Here is a 6260-nt window from a genome sequence, read left to right on the forward strand (position 1 = left end):
TCCCATGATGTGGGAGACAGTGCTTATAAATAACATTATTCCAGTTTTCGATGTAAACATTCAAGTATAGTAATTACTCCCTTGATGTGGGAGACAGTGCTTATAAATAACGTTATTCCAGTTTTTGATGTAAACATTCATGTGTAATGCTTAGTTACTCCCATGATTTTATATGACAAATAAGCTTGAAAGTTGTTATTTCATATTACAGTATCCAAATTTGAACCTAACATCAGTCTGCTGTATCATTCAAAATCGTGTTCTTGTCTTTTATTTCTACTAATTACAAGCTGTACTATATAACTTAGGTGACTCATTACTGAAATATTCTCGTCTGTCATACCTAAAATAGTAAGGTACATTCTAAATCTGTCAAAATATCAGCTAAAGATATGCTTTAGTCCATCATATATACGCACCAAACTTTCAGATAAAGATATGCTTTTGTTTGTCATATCTAAATATCTGAAGTGACAAATAAAGATATGATTTTATCTGTCATAACCCCAACAGCGCTAAGGCCTTATGTGGTATCAGATAATGACCGTCGTACTCGAACTGCAACATAACTATCACATTTCTTATCCACCGCATTTTTCCTTTACCGTTTCTCTCTGTCTCTTTTTATTCTGTTTAGTCTGCCAGTTCGCTAAGGTAGAGAAGAGTTTATACTATGTGATATATGCACGTGTAAACAACGCAGTTAAGAACTGTCCCGACCCAAAAGGAACTAACTCTGAACTGGCCCAAATCCCTACTGCTATGGAAAGGGAAACTGCCATACACGAAAGAGTGCGGTGAATCACGGTGGAACACAAAATAGATAGGGTGGGGAGAGAGAATCTTTATGTTTAACTCGGATGTGTAACCTATTATGCACACGTGACAGCCGTTTAGACTGACAAAATAATCTCTCTGTCACACACTATAGTTGAAGACATTTACGGTTAAGAAATAAACCAAAAGGCAAACACAGGTAGAAGTTTCTCTGACAGCTTTCATCGAGTTCTCAGCAAACAGTTCTACGACGTAACGATTTCTTCGTTAAGAATTTGAAAACAAATGTGAGTGTTTTTCTTTTTTCTTTGTACTTCTTTTTAAACGTCTGATAATTATTCTGGATTTGAGTAAAAACCCTATTGTTTTAATCAAACATTTAACATCATTTCCTCTTAAAACATTATTGGATAAGAAAATAATATGAACACTATTGTCAAATTTTAAAATAAACATTATTCTGAAATGAACATGTACCCAGTATCAAACATTAGATAGCTAGCGGAGAAATGAAAACACCACTAGGCTTAAAATATGTGATAAAAATCTTGTTCAGCTCAGATGTTTCACTTTATCAGTTTAACTAAATTGTTTGTGTGTTTGTTTGTTTTTGAATTTCGCGCAAAGCTACACGAGGGCTATTACGCTAGCCGTCCCTAATTTAACAGTGTAAGACTAGAGGAAAGGCAGCTGGTCATCACAACCCACTGCAAACTCTCGGGCTACTCTTTTACCAACGAATAGTGGGATTGACCGTCACATTATAACGACCACACAGCTGAAAGGGCGAGTATGTTTGGTTCAACCGGGATTCGAACCTGCGACCCTCAGATTACGAGTCGAACACTTTAACCCACCTGGTTTTGCCGGGCCAACTAAATTGTAAATTGTAGATTCAATACTATCAGAGTTTTAGTATTTGACGAAATGCATCTTGGACAATGTTTTCTGTTATACAGAGATAATCAAAAATGCCTCTGACTTTCAATACGAAATGGACACAAATTAGGGTGAACGTAGAAGAAACGCTTGTGCTTAAAACGATTTTAATCCATACCTTCGTTTTCAGGAAAAGTATTTAAAAATGGTAAAAATGTATCTGAGGAAATACAACTACTACAGAACGGGTTACAGAAATACTACATAACAACTACTAGAGAGTGAGCTACAGAAACACTACACATTACTACAGAGTAAGTTACAGGAACATTACATAACAACTACTACAGAAAAAGTTACAAAAACACTACACACTACTACAGAATAAGCTACAGACACTACTACAGAGTAAGCTACAGAAACACTATATAACAACTACTACAGAGTAACTTACAGAAACTACACACTACTACAGAGTAAGCTACAGAAATATTACATAACAACTACTACAGATTAAGCTACAGAAATATTACACAACAACTACAGAGTAAGCTACAGAAACTATATAACAACTACTACGGATTAAGCTAGAGAAGAACTACACATTACTATATTACATAACACACTACTACTGATTAAGCTACAGAAATATTACACTACTACTGCTACAGAAACTACAGGCATATTACTACTTAACACCTAATAACTACTACAGAGTAATCTACAGAAGTACTATACACAGAGTAAGCTATAGAGGCACCAGACACTACTACACACAGAAGCTACACTACTAAAGAATAAGCTACAGAAATATTACATAACAACTACTACAGATTAAGCTACAGAAATATTACATAACAACTACTACAGATTAAGCTACAGAAATACTACATAACAACTACTACAGATTAAGCTACAGAAATATTACATAACAACTACTACAGATTAAGCTACAGAAATATTACATAACAACTACTACAGATTAAGCTACAGAAATACTACATAACAACTACTACAGATTAAGCTACAGAAATATTACATAACAACTACTACAGAACGGGTTACAGAAATACTACATAACAACTACTAGAGAGTAAGCTACAGAAACACTACACATTACTACAGAGTAAGTTACAGGAACTACATAACAACTACTACAGAAAAAGTTACAGAAACACTACACTACTACTACAGAATAAGCTACAGACACTACTACAGAGTAAGCTACAGAAACTATATAACAACTACTAAAGAATAACCTACAGAAATACTACATAACAACTACTACAGATTAAGCTACAGAAACACTACATAACAACTACTACAGATTAAGCTACAGAAACATTACATTCTACAGCAGGGTAAGCTGCAGAAACACTACATAACAACTACTACAGAGTAAGCTACAGAAATATTACATAACAACTACTACTGATTAAGTTACAGAAATATTACATAACAACTACTACTGATTAAGCTACAGAAATATTACATAACAACAACTACTGATTAAGCTACAGAAATATTACATAACAACTACTACTGATTAAGCTACAGAAATATTACATAACAACTACTACTGATTAAGCTACAGAAATATTACATAACAACTACTACTGATTAAGTTACAGAAATATTACATAACAACTACTACTGATTAAGCTACAGAAATATTACATAACAACTACTACTGATTAAGCTACAGAAATATTACATAACAACTACTACTGATTAAGCTACAGAAATATTACACACTACTGCAAAATAAACTACAGGAATATTACTTAACACCTAATACAGAGTAAGTTACAGAAACACTATACTACTACAGAAGCGCTACACACTACTACAGAGTAAGTTACAGAAACACTATACTACTACAGAAGCGCTACACACTACTACAGAGTAAGCTACAGAAACACTATACTACTACAGAAGCGCTACACACTACTACAGAGTAAGCTACAGAAACTATATAACAACTACTAAAGAATAACCTACAGAAATACTAAATAACAACTACTATAACCTACTGCAGGGTAATACTACAGATAACAACTACATAAGCACTATAGCTACTACAGATTATGCTACAGAAACACTACAACCACTACAGATTATTTTACAGAAACATTACATTCTACAGCAGGGTAAGCTGCAGAAACACTACATAACAACTACTACAGAGTAAGGTACAGAAACACTACACACTCCTACAGAGTAAAATACACAAGCACTATACACTACTACAGATTATGCTACAGAAACACTACACACCACTACAGATTATTCTACAGAAACACTACATACTACTGCAGGGTAAGCTATAGAAACACTACATAAAAACTACTACAGAGTAAGCTACAGAAATATTACACACTAATACAGAGTAAGCTACAGAAAAACTACATAACAATTATTACAAAGTAGATTACAGAAAACTACATAATAACTACTACAGAGTGGGTTACAGAAATACTACATGAGAATTGCTACAGGGTAAATTACAAAAATCTACATAACTGCTACAAACTAGGTTGCAAGAACACCATATAATGAACTACTGAGGAGTAGGTTACAGAAACATTACTGAGGAATAGATTAGAAAGCAATAATAACAACTGCATTGTATATCTACACCCGTTTTCTGTTTGAAGGTGTATCTAAAGCTTTGTGAAATTGGTGACTCGTCATCATGGAGGTACTCATGTTGTATTTGTGCTGTTTTAAATAATGTGTTTGTTTCCGTACCCAAATAACCTAACCTATCGGTTAGCTGCAAACTACATCAGTCATTTTAAATTCCAGTCAGGATTAAGAAGGAGAACAAAAGATAATCTTCAGTATAGAACGTTTCTTAAGTTATGTGTCAAGAAAGACGTTTATTCTTAGATGCTTTCATGAAACATAATCTTGATTTTCAATTTTTAAATGTTCTATCCGAAGTATCGTATATAAATACGTTTATTTACAGACTGACAGGTTATTTTCAAGACATTGCAAGCAATGGTAGGTTTTGTCATTCGAAATGAGTTTACAGTTGTGCCGAACGATTGAATTTCGTAATTTCTATAAGCAGATAAGAATCCTGGACAGAACAAACGTTGATTTTATATGTCAGTTGCTAAATTACTAATCTTCTAAGGCACGAGAAACGAAGACAGAGATAGGGTCATATACACGAACTGCCCTGACAAGAACCTACAACGATATAACAAAAAGCGACAGCGTTGATTGGGTAACAATCCACATAAGAGCTTCTTTCTTCCGATGATAAAACCTTGAAAATATTGAATTTCAGAAGGAAAGGTAAGCTCATACTTGTCTTTCTGTGAAAATCTAAAGAGACAGAGAGAGTAAGCAGACGATTTTGTATGTCGTTCTTAATGCAAAAGTAAAGTTGTTTTTTAAGTGCGTGTCATCATTTAATGACTTGTTTCAGTTGATGTTTGGTCGAACGACAATCGATTTTCACTGACCTTTTTTTGAAGGTTACGTGTTCAACAGAAATAACATTTTCTTTTATTGCTTTCACTGGAACATATGTTTGAAAAACGATGTTTTTTAGCTTGAAAATTATTTTTCTTTCCTACATGCAGATTAAAAATCGTGACAGTTTATTTAAAAGATAACGGAGCTGTGATAACCATGATATTAAACATCTAAACACTTTCACTGGTTAAAGGTGTAACTTACTCTTCGTACAATATCAACGTTATCATCAGTAGGGTACTTAGGTTTGTCTTGTGTTTTTACTAAGTCGACCAAATGTTTGCACGAAACATTGGTCCATAGCAGGGGCGTAGATCCTGGGAGGGGGGGATGGAGGGTGTACATCCCCCTTCATTTTAGGTGGGGGTATGGTGCATATAATCATCCCCCCCTACAGTTTGGTCTGTTGAATTGTTTTATGCATCACAGGTCTACAAATAGTGTGTTTGTTCTTGTGATTCTCGGGTTCTTACCAATCGGATTACATAATTAGGCCTAGATGTAGGCTTTTTCAGTAGCCGAAATGTACATCTTTAATATAGGCGTGCTTCTAAGCTTTTCGATCTAAGCGATAGTTCGTAAGTATCAGTCAGTAGGCCTAAGTATACATGCAAGTGTCGTGGCAACATGATTACTCTGTGACTGCATGTTTACAACTTTCAGGTTCACGTAATCAGAGATTACCAATTTGCAAATTGAACAATCCACATAAGTGGTTGCAAAAATCAGTTCCCCCATCGGGTGTAAAAAATCTACGCCCCTGGTCCATAGGCTACATTAACCATTTTATATTCCGACCAGACACAAGGAGAATAAGAAATAATCCTTCTTTCTTTACGGCTAAAATATTTTTCAACTTTTCATAACTGAATTTTAAAGTATCGATCCAAGAATAAAGATAGCAACTTATAAATCTTTCTCACAACAATGTTGGTAACACTAATGTAAGCCTGAACTTGTACAATATTTTTCTTGTTTACAGTATTAAAGGTCAAAATACTGATCTAACTACGTATAATAGCAGCATTTATCGATGCGGTAATGTCGAAGTTAGTAAGTAATCCAATATCAAATAAAAAAATTATAAAAATAAACAATACTGGTTGTTCCTG

Source organism: Tachypleus tridentatus, chromosome 10, assembly GCF_004210375.1.
Source record: "Tachypleus tridentatus isolate NWPU-2018 chromosome 10, ASM421037v1, whole genome shotgun sequence".
NCBI lineage: Eukaryota > Metazoa > Arthropoda > Merostomata > Xiphosura > Limulidae > Tachypleus > Tachypleus tridentatus.